Below are 17,381 nucleotides of genomic sequence, written 5' to 3' on the forward strand. Positions count from 1 at the left end.
ATGGCGATGTATATTTCAGTGACAGCGCCCTTTTCCATGGAACATCGCTGGTTTTCCAGCGATGTCCCATGTAAAACGGCAATATGCTTGATGATACGACCTTGTGGTCGTATCACATGAATCCACCTCCCATGTTAGGTATGCCTTAGTCTGGAATTTAACAGACGTTAAATTCCTGCGTTAAGGCATACTTAGCGCAATTAAAATAATTGCTTCCCCGCATTGTAAATATCACAAAGCTGCCTTTGCGATATTTACCCATGTTTTTTCCACAGACACGCCTACTTTGCATCTCATTAGCGATGCGAAGTTAGGCGTGATGGAGACGGGAGCAAAATCGGCAAAACACGCAATAGCGTGTCTTTGCTGATAAGGCGATAAAATTATCACCGCTTTTCGACCGAAAACGGCTGCCAAAGCGGCGATAATTTTTTATCGCTGCATTGTTAATATGCACCTAAGTGATTTCCACAGAATCACAGGATGTTCAGCGTCATTGCTGAGACTCAAACCCGCTTCCCCACATTCAAGGTCCCTCGCAGTTAGGCCAACTCCTCTCCCCAGGCCTACCAATGTTGACAAATCTGGGAATGCATCAGAATACATTGGTAGATGCGTGGGAACACCCACACTCCACTCATGTAACTCCTCCACTATGTAGAGAAACGCAAGGCAGTGGCTTTCACTGAATTATGGTACTCCATATTTATCAAGACACTCAGGGCCCCTAAGGTGGCCTTGTGTGACTTGGAAGATCTCATCTAGGTTTTGTGTCACCCTTGTGTTACCTTGCCCTGTGCAAGAGCGACGCCAAGCTTTCATAAATATGACCCTCAATTTATGAAAATGTGGAATATAATGAATCTGTACTCGACTATATATGCTTTCCTTCACAATATTTTGATCAGTCAGTCATCTAGCTAAGAGAGTGACTCACTGAGGAGACTCTCTATGTCTGAAATGCATGCTGAGGTTTAATAAAATCAGTCTTGCTTAAATTTAGACCCACCAAAACAAAGTAAAGCTAGTTTTCCTGCGCCATCATGGTTGTCCATTGTGGCCAATCCTCCTCTGTTATCTACTTGTTTCTTTAAGGACTCTAAGGCCCTTATTTATAGTTTGGTGGGATGAATATTCTATAGCAACGTGGCAGATAACCCATCTGTCATACTGCAATTGCATATTTCCTCTGACACTTTTAATTGCAAACAAGATATCTGTCGTATTTTTTCAGAATCCTATCTGCCATATTCTAAATAAAGACCTTAGTTTTCACTCTGACTAATATATTGTTAAAAAATGTACTTGCTCTTTTATTCCACATTATCACTTCACATCATAATCTACAATGTGAAAGCCAAATTGATGCAAACTCTTGCATATGGATCAGAGATAATGTTAGGTGACAAGGTTCTTCTGCTAGACAAATTGGTGATAAAAGCCTCTAAACAAATCTTTAGGCTTCCCAGGTCGGCCTCGCCAGCACAGCTTCAGCTAGAATTTTTTAACAAAAAATAGACACTTGCTAGGCCGGCGGCATTTGTAAAGCTTTGTTATAACCTGCGTACAGCTGCCGAAAACATCCTGGCAAATTTAGTCTGGACCGAAATCCATTTACAACAGGGGAATGGCCTTCTTATGAAATATCTTGAAAATAGCATATCGATGCTCGAACTGGGTGACCTATTGAACTCTAATATCTCTGGGCAAACTTTCAAGAAACTGGTAAATAAGTCAACCAAACTACAAAGCTGGATGGCAGATAAGGAAACCCTGTCTAGATGTCATCTTGGGTGGCTGGTGCTGAAATCGTAATCCATTTTAAGAGAATCACCCCTGTTGGCAGCACCTTTCCACCGGAAGATAAAACAGTCATTTTTTGTCTTCAGATTTGGAGAGATACCAACACTAGACCTCATGTCAAAATGGAGGATAGTTGCTTCATGTGATGATTGGTCCTGCCGTTTATGCCATTAGGGGAACAAGACATTGCTCCACATTGTATGCATCTGTCCTGCATTGATGGTCCAACAAAGATCTCTATTAAGATGGGAGTTCCTTGATCGGGGTATTAGGTCGTGTAGTTCTGAGTTGGTGGAGTCTATGGATCCAAGCAACATAATGCTGAACATTAGACTAACTCAGTTTTTGAACATTTTCTAAAATTTGATTAGCATATATTATGAGCGCTGAGTAATCTGGAGGGGGCTCCAAAAATTTGATTCTAGGACATGATAAATCTTAAGTTTTTAAGGTAAACTTTACATGACTAGGTAAAAAAAAAGTGAAGGACAAGCGATAAGATGCCCAATGGCTGAGGTAGATGTATGACAAATCTTTTAGTCTTTTCTGTATGCATTATTTTTTAGCCTTGTTGAATTGTGTGTTTGATCATATGTATGGTTTTAATTGACTAAAAAACTAAATTATTATTCTTAATTCACTTCTCATCATAATCTACAATGTGGCTATTGTGATCAAATGTACATGATGATAATGGTGAACTTGAAGTTTCTTCAAGATGTGCTCTGGCCCCTTCATTGAACATATATTTAATGTCTGTTCTCATTTTAGTGAAAAGGTGCAGAAATATGAAATTTTGTATTTCGTAATGACTTTTACCACCTCACCCTGGAGTATCAGATCCAATTTAAATGTTGGTTTTTAATATATATGGGGCACATTTATCATACTTTTCACAAAGCAATGAAAGTCAACTTTCTGTGTTGCATGAAAGTGTAGGAATGCACCACATTTAAAATCTTATGGCACATTCGTGTCCTTTCCTTGTTCTGGTGCACTTTTGGCTGCCTTGTGTTATTCCAGATCTAAAAAGTCATGCAGGGCCATGCAAGGTGGCCTTGCACGGCTTGATAACTTTGACTTTTGTGTCACCCTTCACCCCCTTGCTTGGCACAACGGCGATGCAACACTATGATAAATATGGGCCATGGTCTTTATTCTTTCAAAATACTATATTGGAGTTATTCTGCAATTTGTTTGAGGCATGCTGTAATACAGAAAGGGCCAGATTTATGAGAGGGTGTTGCAAGGACAACACAATCCTTGAGTCAGATTTAACAAGCAACATAAGGCCACCTTTCATGGCCTTGTTTTGCTTGGTAAAACTGTAAAAATGTAACACAAGGGAGGCACAAGTCGATGCCTTGTGTTACTTTGCCCCAGGGAGGCGTTCTATGGGTGAAGCATAGGTGATCCCACTCATCCACCCATGGATTTTGGTGCATTTCCAGACTTACCAACAATGGTAAGCCTCGGAATGCTTTGAAATGCAACGCTTTTGAAGGGGAAGGGCAGCAAGGAGAAAAATCTTTATTTCTCCTCGTTGTTTGCTCTGTCTATGTCTGCTGCATTCTGCAGCACACAAAGAAAGAGAAGAATGCCTCTTGTTATTGTTTTTGTGTTGGAAGGTGCCCCTTCCTGCACAAAAACAGTTCTGCTTACAATGCAGGCACCCTTGCAACACAGTACAAGGGTGGTGGCATTGGAGCAATGCAGCACACTGTGCGACAGTGCAAGAAAAAGACAGGAATGTGCCATATAATGTTAGATATGATGCATTCCTGAACTATCCCTTTCACGCAGCACAGCACAGCAAGGTATTTTGCTGTATTACGTTGGGGGAAAGTATGATAAATCTGGCCCAATATGTATTGTGATCAGGGGCTCTTAACATTAACAAATGTCAGACCATCCACAACACTGCACACACATTTTGAAATTCTTGCTTCTGCACTTTTACATTTTCTTCAACATCCATTTTAGTTTAGAAAGGAGGGAAAAGCTTTCTCTTTCTGTTAGTTTGTTAACTGATATTACATTTCCATCCTTCCACCATCATGCGATGTGATGCATGTCGATTCACCACAATTTCAATGGAATCGGAAGTAAACATCATGACTGCTTGACCCACAAAGGCAAAAAGTGGCATCACATGGCCCTTGAGCTCCACGGTCTTGATTCTGGTAACCTCACAGAAAGTGAAATCACTAAGTTCACAACACAGTTATTAAAGAAAATAAAAGTCCCAATTTTATTATCTACTGTGCTACCATGATATACCATGAGAGCACCCATGATATATCAGTGCTCAAAATCCCCTACCCAGGTACTAGTATATCAGATTCAATCAGATGCCATAAATGCCTAAATGGTTGAGGCACAATAATTGTTAGCCCAGATGCAGCCAAAAAGTGATGCATCTTATTCTTAAGTATACCACGTGTGCTGAAAGTAGCCCTTTAAGCACATGCAGTCTTAAATGCTGCCCATATGACAATAGCAGCCATACTGTGGTCAGGCAGAATAACTAACATCCAATGCAAACACCTTAAAATCAGGTTTTGTTTCAATACTCACTGTACAAGTACAGCTTCATGTGCCGAGAGGAGCACCTCTATTGTGCAGGAATTTCTAGGCAATTTCTTGCAAGCAGTCAACTGTAAAACATTGGATCAGTGACATTCTCTAAAACCTTGTAGAATTTAAAGATCACTTTAAATGAGGACCATTAGATGCTGCAAGATTCATGTTTTTAACACAGATCTGTGGAGCAGGTACATTTACCCCCTGAACTATATTGCTAGGGTCAAATCATGCAAACAAACAATTCTGAATAGCTTATACATTATCACCGTAGCCTAAGGGTGAGGAAAGAGATTGTGATGGATCACGTACCTTTGTAAAAGCAATTCCAGTGAATATCTGCAATTTCACATATTTATAATTAGTTACAGAATTAAGGATTTTTATGCCAAGGCTTTGTTTAAACATCATCCATGTTTGCCTAATTACAAAGGTCCCCTCATTAATGCATAGCTGTCACGTTTGTCAGGTCCATGTGTGACCAGATGCATATATGCAATTTTTTACGTTGCCTTCTGGGACTTGAAATCCTGGTTTAAAAATGGAATAAACATCAGTGCACTGCTCATGTAATCGGCTCTTCATTATTTCATCCTGCTGGATTCGGCTGAATGTTCTAGCCCTTTTTTAAGCATGCTGCATGATTTGGTCCTGCATTTGCCTTCATTTGTAAACTGCATTGAGGCTAATATTATAATTTGGCACTGCAGCTGTGCATGAATACATTCAGTAAGCGGCCAACATTTTGACTGTGCACTGCTTGCTATTTGCGTTTCCATTACCTCTTCAATTACTCCTTTTCAACATGCTACCAACATACCAGTATTCCATATGGAACTCTTCCTAATACATAACACAATGGAGTGACTTTCCTTTGGTGCATCTTTCTTCTGCTTCCTTTTTGTATGTACTTTATCTGTGCACCTAACTTCCTTAATCCAATGATGGATTAAGTACTACCTTGTGCTTTCTTTGATTTTTGGGCATTACTATTGAACTGAACTTTGGGCCAAATATCAACATTTACATTTTTAGGTCGCTGCAATATGTTTTATTCACCAATTAACTTATATATGTCATCACTACAGTTCATGGGGCGAATTAGAACATTCCAGAAGATTCTACATCGTTCCATGCACTACTTCAAAATGGTCAGCAATTTACTTGCATTGTCTAAATCTACTTCTTCAGGCACAAAACCTGAAAGGGCAAAGAATGATCCCCCATCACCCCTTATGTCTTCTCATAATCCTGTTTTGGACCCTATCCTTGATGAAGTATGTGATCTCAAGCCTTTCATGAGTGCCACTAACAAAAGCTTAAACCAATTGCTATGGAGCGCAAGATGTTTGCAATGGAACAGCACCACGATTCCTTTGCTAGAGCAAGAGATCCAGAAGCTCAGACTCCACACAAAGATATTGAAGATAGAAATAGATGGAACAATCTTCACTTATATGGATTACCAGAGAATCTTGAGGGTGCGGATCTTCTTGCCTTCTTGAAGACATTCTTACCCAATCTTTTGGGTTTTCAGAATAATCTGTTTCTCAATATTCAAGAGGCACATCGATTAGGTCATCCTCATTCTACTAGGCCTAGAGGTATCATAATGCTGATTTCGGAGTTCAAGGACCTGATGCGTTTCTTGAAAGCCGCTAAAGAAAAACATTTCTTTGGTTTGTCCAGCCATAACATTTTCATCTCATAAGAACTCTCCAATGATATCAACACCAGAAGAAAACAAATTATTGATCTTCAACCTCAAATGAGACAGTTAAATATTTGCTGTGGCATTCTACATCCTTGTTTATGTAAAATTATCCATGAAGGCACTTCACTATACTTCAACTCCCCTATTAAACTAAAATCTTTTATTCAGAGTATTTCATCAATGGAAATCATTTCTTCTGATTCTTTCTCCTAATGCTATGGACATTACTGTTCAACAAACTTAAAGATTCTGTTATTGCACCTGTTCTCTCCTTTTGTTTCTTTTAAAAAAATGTAAATGTATGACTTTTATATACTAAACTATTTTTCATTTTTCTGTCATATTCTTGTTTTGGCGTTCGCTCGTCCCATAATGCATCTTCTTGTTCTTCTCTTCAGATCTGGACATCATTCCTTGATCATTTCTCTCAGATTCTTGTGTTTTCCTTTTTCTCTCTCTTCTAATTCATTTTCTTTATTCAATATATGAGTGCTTATTGGCTATTTGGTATTATTGTATGTATATCTTATTTTGCATTCTGTTGTTGTTAGTCAATGGTGTCATTTTGTCTCCCTTTTGATGTTTGCAGATTGTCATCGATTGTCCTGTTTTCCTATAATTTTGCTTTGTTATGTTTAACATTGTCTCATGGACTGGTCATGGTCTGGGACATCCAGTAAAAGATAAAAGGTATTATCTCATCTGTCTAAACTTAATTCCCATATAGCTTTTTATAAGAAACATATTCCAATTATATTGAATCACTTACATTGAAATGTCAATGGGTTTGTTAAGGTATTGTTTTCCCCAGCTTCAATTGCAAGGGTGGTTTTTTGACATCCTCTGTCATAAATCATTACAAATACAAATGTTATCTACTGAATGTGACAATGATGGATGATGGGGATTGGTCACTGCTAAGATTTATTAATTATTAATTATTTTATTAAAGTAAAATTTACTTTAATACTATGTCAAACGTCAAGATCAGATTCAACCGGGTTATAAATATTAATGAAAGTAACATGCTTATTATAAATCTTGGCAGTGACCAATATTCATCATCAACATTGTCACATTCAGTAGATATAATTTGTTTTTGTAATGATTTATGCCCATGTTTTATCTTCTTTTGATTTTATCTTGGTAATTCAAAAACTGGCCATTGGAGGTCAGAAAACCTCCTGTTGACAGATCCTAACTTTATAACAGAAGCTACTGCTTTTATTGCAGAACAATTTCAAAATAACAGACATATTGTTACCTCTGTTCCTTATAATTGTGATGCCTTTAAATCTTCTTGTAGAGCCTTCACCATTGTGTTTTCTGCTAAAAAGAAACAGGAACTAAACTCTCAATACTTTGCTTTGCCTCAGCAAATTAAAGAATTGGAACATGTTCATTTTAACTCCAAATCTTCCACTGTTTTACATGACTTAATTAAAGCTAAATCTAATCTTAAGAAACTTGTTACCGCTGATGCAAGTAATAATCTTCTCAAAGTTAAATCAAAGTATCATTGAGGTCAAAATGAAACTCGTAAGATGTTGGCTAATTACTTAAAATTAAATCTGAACACAAGACTATTGGACCCATCCATAATGAATTCACTAACACCACCGCTATCTAAGATTCTGATTTCTCTTCTTGTTTTCAATCTTTCTTCCACTCCTTATATTCAAAGGACACTACTCCTTCAGATTCAAATATAAAAAAAAATGATGGTCTTCCTATACCCCTCCCCTCTCATCAAATCCCTAAAACGAGCAAAAGCATCTACCCTAGGTAGTTTTTTTAAACTTCTGTTTATTGTTTTTCAAACAAACCATACATGTGTGTCATTTATGCTTATGATATTTGGCACATTATCGGTACAGCTATTTCACAACGCCTAAGAGCATTGGAGTACACACCGTTGTTCAGTAAGGCACAATGAAGCATTTACATAAACATCAAGGATTAGCTTACAGTTGATCAAAGCATCACACATGTCCACAGTCAGGTAAGTATTACCAGGTACCCGCAACACATTCCATCAATAATAAGCCGCCGTTCTGTTGACCCGTATAGTGTCCAATCCTGGGCGTATACGGACAGTCCAAACGTGTCAATATGCAATTCAACCAACAAAGATCAATAGCACCACAACCCTCAAGGGAATACAAATTCAATAGTGGTGTGTGTGTTCAGAACCCCTCAGGATGCAGGCACCTCTTGCTCTGTTGCAGGGTCCGCCCATGGGTGCGCTAACAGATAGCACATTAGGGGGCCCCAAATGTCCTTAGGCCTGGAAGTTCTTGGTAACAGTTCCGCGTATGTAGTGAGCTGTTCCTGACAATACACTAAGTCGTCAATCCAGACTTTGAACTTGGGCGCCCTTCCCCTACCCCAGTGGCATGTCACTCGCCTTTTTGCCATCAGTAACGCGAGGGACACATATCCTAGCAGGCAGCCCTAAGTAGTTTTTCCATTGAATTAATCTCCTCTTTTTCATCTGCTTTTGCCCCTAAATTATTAAAACTTTTTAACTCTCTCCTCATAACCTCAGGAGCTTGTGGTTCCTTTATTGAAGCTCTAATTGTTCTCACACCTAAGCTTCATAAAGATCACACCATGTGAAATAATTATTGACCTAGTTCATTATGATTGCAAAGATCCTTGCTACTCACTTGAAAACCATAATACCTCTTCTAATCAAACCGGACCAATCTGGTTTTGTCAAGGGTAGACTTGCCTCGGATAATGCCAGAATGTTCTCAAATATCCTTGCGTTAGCTAAAAAGCATAAGGACCTCCTTGCACCCGTAATGCTAAAAAGGCATTTGATCTTATTAATTGGCATTTTAAGTTTAACACTCTCCAATGGTTTGGTTTTGGTCCTCAATTTATTTATTTAATAACATTTTTATATTCATACCCTCGTGCCAGTGTTTTTGTTAATGGTAATGTCTCTCTGTATTTCAGTTTGCATAGAGGAACTAGACAAGGATGTCCCCTTTAACCTTTACTGTTTCGTCTTTGTCTTGAGCCCTTCCTTAAGTGTATTTAAGCACAATTTCCTTGAAAATAAACTTTCAGCATACATTTATGACGTTCTCATTTACATGTCTAATCCTTTGTATTTATTAGATCCCTTTTTACACGAGATTGATTTATAGTCCAGTGTTTCAAGTTATAAACCAAAGTTTTCCAAAACAGTAATGTTACCATTAAATTCCTCCTGTTATCAGTATATGTTTGCAAATACTAATTCATTTGGCGCCCTTCAAGAATTAAATATCTTGGTGTTTGTTTTTTTCCTACTATTTTGATTTAATCGAACATAACTTTACATTTATCTTGGTGGGGTAGATTAGGTAACTTTAAAATGATGATTGTGCTGCATATTCTTTACACTTTTCCATGTTACCTTTTAAGATCCCCAATTAATATTTCTCACAAATCAATTCTATTTGTACAAAATGTATTTAGAATAAAAAACTACCACAAGATCCAAGAAAGAAAGTGGTGTTCGTTTCTCAGATCTTAAGTTGTATCAATCTGCTTTTTTATTTAGACTTTTTTTGCCTTAATTAATGCTTTTCATGATTCTTCCATACCACATTGGATCATATATGAAAGGTCCTTTTAAAAAGATTTTTTTTGAAGGGTGTGATCCATATGTTTAATATAACTTTCCTTTCAAATCACCCTATTTAAAAATATTCCCAATATCTTTTACATACTGGGTCATATTTACTTTAAAATGTTGGAGCACAAGGATGTGCCAAATTTGACAGTGCCGTGCTCCGACATTTTCAAAACTCAGGGATGCACCATATTTAGTACAATATGACACACCTCTGTGTTCTACCTAGTGCTGGCGCAAAATTAGCTGCCTAGCACCAAAGCAGGATACGTTGCACCACAGGGCAAGGCTGCCTACGTTGTGCAGAATGATTGTTTATATGCAGTAAGGTGTCCCTTTCTGCACATAAACAATCCATAATGGATATTTGTTACTTCTATGTGTGCGGCAATCTGCAGCACACATAAAAGTAGCAAATAACTATTACTTAATGATTGTTTGTGTGCAAGAAGGGACACCTTCCTGCACATAAACAATCATTAATGGCTTTTTGCTCTTTCTATGCGTGCTGCATTCTGCAGCATACATAGAAAAGGCAAAAACGAGGAGAAACAAAAGCATTTCTCCTTGTGCACCATTCTAACACCTGCTCTTGTATGGTGTAAACACATGCTCTTGTATGGTGTTAGCTTTTGGTGCTGCTAGATGTACACCATATTGTAAATCTGGGGCAGCATAAAAAACCAATGGATGTTGCGGGGGAACGCCAACAGCAAAATCCCTTGCACGCCCCTTGGCCGCAGAGGACTGCGACGGAAAGGGGCACATTTACAAGCGGCGTTAAACCACGCTTAGTGGCTTAGCGCCACCTTGTAAATATTGAAAATGGTGCTACGCCACAGGAGCGTCAAAAAAGTGATGCTCCAGTGGCGAGATGGGCTTCAAAATATGCCTACCGTTGTGTACAGCCCAATATGATTTTCGACTATACTTTCTATCTTCCTCACTATGATATAATGAGTTCCACCAATTTAGGCATAAATCGTTTTATTTCTAACATTGGAAAGAAAAGGGTATTATGTTTGTTCACCAACTGATTATACCATTTACACAGTTTCAAATACAACATACATTTCAGTTTCTTTTCCCAAATAATATAATGCAATTTCCTCTGCTATTCATTAATTGTTATTACTCATAACCTGTCTCTGTTTCACCCCTGCCTATGACACCTATTGATATAAATGTAAATTTGATACTTGATAGCATTCAACATGACTGTACTCCTAAAGCGTTTAACATTGTCAACCTGGGTGTACAAAAAGTCTGATTGAAGTAATATGGGAAACTGGTTTTGCTTAATCATTTCCCATTCAGTTCTGGGATAAATTTTGTCTAAAAGTATTTAATGCCTCTAAAGCAGCCCTTATTACCAAATCACAATTTTAAAGTTATACTATCATGTTGGAAAGATGCTTCTAAGATATTCGAGCCTATGGAATTTTATCTGTGAGGACTATAAAATATATACTGTCCCTTCATGGTCATTACGTCATAAAATCAGATTTATATTGGTTACCTTTTACTACTCATCTATCCTTACACTCATCTTTACCTTAACTTGTAATATTTATTTTTTCTACAGTCCCCCTCATTTCGTTTCCCTGGTTATTCCCACTCACTTCTTTCTCTCTTCTCTCTTTCTTTATTTTCTTATTCTCCCTCTTTCTTTCTTTTATACAAATATTCTCTCTTTTCTTATTCATGGTTTTTATTGATCGTTTCATTTTTTACAAATTAGAATACCTCTGGTTTGCACCTATTATATTGCAAATGTTATACTTTTAGTATAGATATATGGTTTATATATCTTCAATACAATCTGTTTAACAAAAAAATACATAAATGATGGAATAAACACAGGCACAAGTCCCAGAATGCAAATAAATAATTTGTATGGTACCAGTATGTTATGCATGTACCTTCAAAACATTTTAGAAGTGTTACTGTAGTTATTTTTAAGGAATGCCTGGGGAAATTGCAGACTTTGAAAGAAAATATGAGAATAATACCAGGGAAACCCACAAGATGATGACTTTGTAAGGACTACTAACAGCTTTGATATTTCTTTTATCCTAATGAATTCTTAATAGAACTGCTTTCAAATGCTGATTGCACAGAAGACACCATGCTTCCATCCTTGTGACTAAGCTTTCCAATTCTGCTTTCATTTTATCACTCTCCCACATGGTCGGACTGGAACAGAAAAAGGCCCGGGCACCAAAATATAAAGAAATGACTACCATTAGTGAATCACAGAGCTAAATATGTTGCTCACGCTTGCAAATCAGTCAAGTTTTGAACTTGTAAGGATACATTGTATGGCTATTTTTCAAAACATGAGAGATTGCATGCATTTGTGTTTGCTGTTGACACTGTCTTTGGTTATATCGGGGAATTTGACAGTGACAAATGTGCCATCTGGCCACAAAAGAGGCCCAAAAACTTCTACAAAAACAGCCCACACACAGATCTATCAGACCAGCCCTTCAGGCACTGTCTGATTACCCTCTAGGCCAGTCAGACACTGCTCTCCCAGCTGACCTGCACCTCCTGAGGTTTGATTGTGTGCAGTCTGCACTTATCACATTGGTACTTGAATGAACAGTGGAGTATTCATATTACTGATGCCACAACAGTGTGGATTAGAAGTGACCTTGTATTTGCAGACTCAGGATGCTTGTGTCCATCATCACTGATTAGCTGTTGTAATTGTTAAAACATAGGGGGCAATTTACAGGCATACTGCAAACTGTTGTGCACATACCTACTTGTGAGGACCTCTGACTTTCCTATAATTTCTAAGCCAAGATTTTTGCCCCATTTTCAGTGATCTCTGCACATATAAGTATGAGTTTCAGTAGTACATGTGTGTGGAACCTGGGGGAGTTGTAAGCAAATGGGGAATACTTACTAATACTCATGAGGGGAATTGGAAGAACTAAGTAATGGTTTAGGGAGGGTTAATAAAGGGTTTATTAAGGGGCATGTATATGATAATATCCACCCCCAAAGGCTAGGCCCATTACTATTCACACATTGCACTTTGCAAGAACATGGGGCAGTTGAGTGCACCCCACGGTGGCACTCAACTGTCTCAGGGTAGCGCAAGAGAGCAGTCCTACTTTAAGAGGTGGTGTGAGCTAGTATTCACCATTTGCTGGCACACAATAATAACACTCAATAATTGGTTGTCCAGTCAGTGTCAACACACAATACTAAATACGACACATTAATTTACAAATATATACATCAGGCAGGTTAGTATATTTTAAGAGACATTCTGACATCACTTTTGACCCCCATACTTGGTCATGACTAAAAACACAGTATCCCCCCCACCTATAGCAGATAGAACATCCCAATCAAAAGGGTATAAGTTTAAAGAAGACAGGTATATTAGCTTTCTCAAAGGGTCACAATAATATATAAGGCAAGCCTATTGACTTTTTCAAGGGGTCACCTCATTAAAAGACAAAAAACACATGTCAAAATCATCATTACATCACCATAATCACTAACCATGTGTAAATACAGTTAATATTGTCAATATAGCATAAACATGTTTGTCACAAACCACTATTAGCAACATTTTGTCGATACAGTGTTTATAATGAACATAACATGTGCCTATGTCTTTCTTGAACACCTTCAGACCACATAAAAAATAGCCAAAGAACCAACCCCTTGAGATTACCATACATCCAGGCTGCAGAATAATCCTTCCAGCATTAGGAGTGCATGGAAAACAATGATGAAAGCCCCAGGGGGTCATACTTTTCCTGACCCATGAAACTTAGGGGGATAAATACAAGAAAATGTTGGAGCACTGTGTAACTTCAAATTTGGCAATGCCAAGCTCCGACATTTTGAAAACACAGGGATGCACCGTATTTACAATAATACGGTGCACTTCTACATTTCCCCTAGTGCTGGAGCTAAAAAAGCTGCCTAGTGCCAGGGCAGACACTCTTGTGACATGCTGCAAGAGTGCCTGCGCTGCAGGGGCGATTGTTTATGTGCTGGAAGGGACACCTTGTGTTTCTAACTGTGCTGCAGAATAAAGAGAAAAAACACAATTAATTAATTAATTAATTGATTGTTTGGCCTTGTATCAGCATCCTAAGACAAGGTTTTAACTGGCCTTCATTTTTGGCGCTTCCCCATCCTTGTAAATATGAGGCCTCTTCAAAAAACAATAGGTGTTGGAGGGAACACCCACTGCAACAACCATTGCCTGTCCCTTTGCCATAGCTGACTTCTGCAGATGGGACACATTTACAAGTTGCCATTAAGCCACTTTAAGTGGCTGAATGCTACCTTGTAAATATATGGTACAGACCAAAGCTACCAGAGCGTCAGAAAAAGTGACGCTTCGGTGGCGAAAGGGACTTGGAAATATGCCTCTTAGGGTCAATGCTTTAAATATTTGAGGTGCGAAGCTACTGCACCTCCAGCAGCCCCCTGAGTACTTTTAAAACACATTGTTGGTACCCCTGCCATACTGGGTCCATCAACTGTGCCTTTTACAATTGTCTCCCTAAGTGGGAAGGGTATGCCCAGACATGGGTCTCATGCTCGCTATGCCACCAGATTCAAGTTAGCCTGGCTGATGAGGGGTGATACTCTGAAACCCGCCCCAGACTGATTTGCAAATGCCTGGCTTTAAACTGGAATAGCGTGGCGTGCAAAAAAAGATGGATTTAACCCAGCTCTATGACTGGAGGTAAATGTTTGAATTGTTCTGCATTCCATCCATCACCTGTTTTTTTTGCGATTGTCGCTCTAAGTGAGAAGGATATGCCCAGATGTGGGACCCGTGCTCGCTTTGTCACCAGACTCAAGCTAGCCTGGCTGATGAGGGATGATACCCCATAACTGGTCCCAGGATGCTTGTTTCTGGTCTAGGGAGCACCTGGCCTGGCAGGTCTGGCTGGACTGTTCCCATGAGGAGCAGTATCAAGACTGATATTTATATGGTTGGGTCTAAACTTGACTCGCGCGGCATGCAAAAAAATGATAGATTTAACGCAGATCTGTGACTGGGGTAAATATGTTATTTGTTCTGCATTCCATCCATCATCTGTTCATTTTGCAATTGTCACCCTAAGTTGAAAGGGTTGACATGCCAAAAAGGATGGTGATGAGGGGTGATACCTCGAAACCGGTCCCAAGATGCTTTTTTCTGGTCCAGGGAGGACCTGGCCTGGCAGTTCAGGCTGGTCTTTTCCCATGGGGAGCAGTGTCAAGAATCATTTACATATGTTGGGTCTACACTGAAATGGCATGCAAAAACAGATGTATATAACCCAGATCTGTGGCTGAGGGTGAATGTTTAATTTATTCAGCATTCCGTTCATCATCTGTTCTTGTTGCAACTATGCTACCCAACCTTCTCTCCATGTCGCTGGTCTGGAGATGGTGTCCTTTCTTCTTCTATGGGGGGATGTGATGGTGCTCCCCCTCCTTTTTACTGTCTAGACTCTAGGGGCATGATGGGGTCCCAGGACCCTCTGCTGCATATGATGGCATGGTAGATGAGGTACTCAAAGCCTGCTGAGCTCTAGGGAGGAGGCCCTATTGGCTGCCCCTCGCCGCTTCATTACAAACTAATTAATTCTGTGCTGGTCCAAAGTCACTGGCCCACCCCAGGTGTAGTATTCAGTAAGGCAGCAGAAGTTCATGTGCTCCATTGCTAACAAGCGGTCAAATGTGACAACCTTTAAAAATTAATATCTCTGGCCACATTGGCCCGATTTCCACAATCTTTTGCTTCTGGTCGGGACCCCTAACAACCTAGAGCCACTTTTGCAGCAGGCCTTCTGGCCTAAAATGTAGCACACTTTGCAGGGAGCTCGTTCTACTGGCTCCCTGCAACAGCTTTCCCCCTTTCTTTTGCCTTTGGTGCTGGTCTCCTTATGCTGAGGCTCAGAATGTCAGATCTTCCCCCAACTGATTCTCAGGCAGTGTAAAGGAAAAAGCCTCACTAGTCTTTGAGAGACCAAATGGTACTGGGCCCCGCTATATGGAAAATCTGTTGTCCATTAGTGCATCAGGGGGGTTGTCCTTCCAGCTTTCCATGGTGTTGCTGCCAGCCAATTTCAGGGTACAACTCTCTTCATCTCCCTTGTGCAAGTGTTTTTAAATGAGGGCGGAATGTTCTAGATGCCAGACCCCTTTCGCCAATCCTAGAGTGCCACATCACCCCTCCCCCCATCCCAACCTTCCTGTACAGCATGCTGAGATAATCCAAGATGGTGCCATCAAGTGGTCTCTGTTCACATCTCCCATGGGGGCCTCAGCATCACCTCTAGATGACATCACTGCCAGAGATTTCCCCACCAAGACTTTAAAGGGGGGGGCTCCTGTGTAGGCTCCAGATGTCTCTCTCCTTCGTCCCATGGGCCTGGGCTGTTACAGTGTAAAGCAAATAAGAGATGCAGATTTTTCTTCCTCAACCCTCTCTCCTAAGGAGCATAGTGAAGCACTGTTAATTATTCTCTTTGTTTGGAAATCAGAGTAATCAGCTTGTCCCTGCAGTGTCACAAAAGGACTGGACTCCTATTCTGAGCTGATCCAGAGAAATATGACAATTCTGGATGGCCAATAGGGTGTACATGTAGGTAGGTTCTTGGGACTAGCATATTTAAACTTGGCACACATGTTTCACCCCAGTTTGATAAAGGGCTGGATTTTGTAGCCCTAAGGAAAATGAAACTGCACTTTATGTCAGATTTCCCCCTATGTGTATAATGCAGTGACACTGCAGATAGACTATCAAACACTACTGACTTTGCCTGTTAGTGCCCACTTATAATATAAGTCCTATCCCCAAGTTAACATCTAACCTTGAAGTGTCCCCTCTTGGAATACACTACTGGTGCACAATTACTGGGTTGTACACAATGCACACAGCCTGCACATATGCACACAAGAGTGAACATGTTTTCATGTTTAACCAGCCAAATGCCCCCTTATCCTATCTGTGTGGCAGCGGGCTTATCTTAAAAGGCAGACACTGGTGGTAAACATATGCAGTACATTTACCCTGTGATTATCAACAATTCTACTCTGCCGGCGGAGTTCACAGTTTTGTCCTTTGCCCTATGGAGTTCTGGCAAAACTCCGCCAGCCACCACATGGGGGAGTATTTTCCAACAGGTGGCTCAACAACATTAAATTGGTGATTGCATATTTGCAGCCCCTAGTGCGATTTTCAGACACTTGAACGCCCCCTGGCATGATTTCTCAATGTGGATGGTCGAGGCAGGTTGCAACCGTTCGCGTTGATAAAGCTGGCTCTTGAGTAGAAAATCTACCTGAGCGGCAGAAAGAAGCAGCACCCTCTGGCACGCCACGCGGGGTAGTTCACACTGATTTTGCAGCACAGAACAAGCTCCCATTGTTAAAAATCAGCATGACGTGCAGATTTCTTCACGCTTGCGGAACTCCACCGAATCTCGCAGTTTTATGTAACTATGCTGAATTCCACAGGGTGAAACTCTGAAGTTCCGCCTACCCCTAATTATCATGGATGAGAGATAAGTAGTGAAATAACCCAGAGTAAAAAGTCCAACATCGGATTACCAAAAAGCAAAATATTTGGGCATACAAATTGGGAAGAACCCATTTGCAACAGACTTCTTAAGTTAC

General features: G+C 39.8%; 1 long non-coding RNA gene across 9 annotated transcripts in view; it reads right to left on the bottom strand.

Moving 5' to 3' along the window:
- LOC146822840 (uncharacterized) overlaps window positions 1-17,381 on the bottom strand; it is a 321,116-nt gene that overhangs the window by 301,687 nt on the left and 2,048 nt on the right. For 2 of the 9 annotated variants that reach the window (XR_014962081.1, XR_014962082.1), the window contains exon 2: window positions 7,365-7,426. The exons of 6 other annotated variants lie outside the window; for them this stretch is intronic. This is a non-coding gene — a long non-coding RNA (uncharacterized LOC146822840). Of the gene's footprint in view, window positions 1-7,364; window positions 7,430-17,381 lie in introns of all 9 variants that reach the window. One more of the 9 variants, XR_014962083.1, reaches the window with a different exon arrangement.

This window comes from Triturus cristatus, chromosome 5_2 (assembly GCF_964204655.1).
Source record: "Triturus cristatus chromosome 5_2, aTriCri1.1, whole genome shotgun sequence".
Taxonomy (NCBI): Eukaryota; Metazoa; Chordata; class Amphibia; order Caudata; family Salamandridae; genus Triturus; species Triturus cristatus.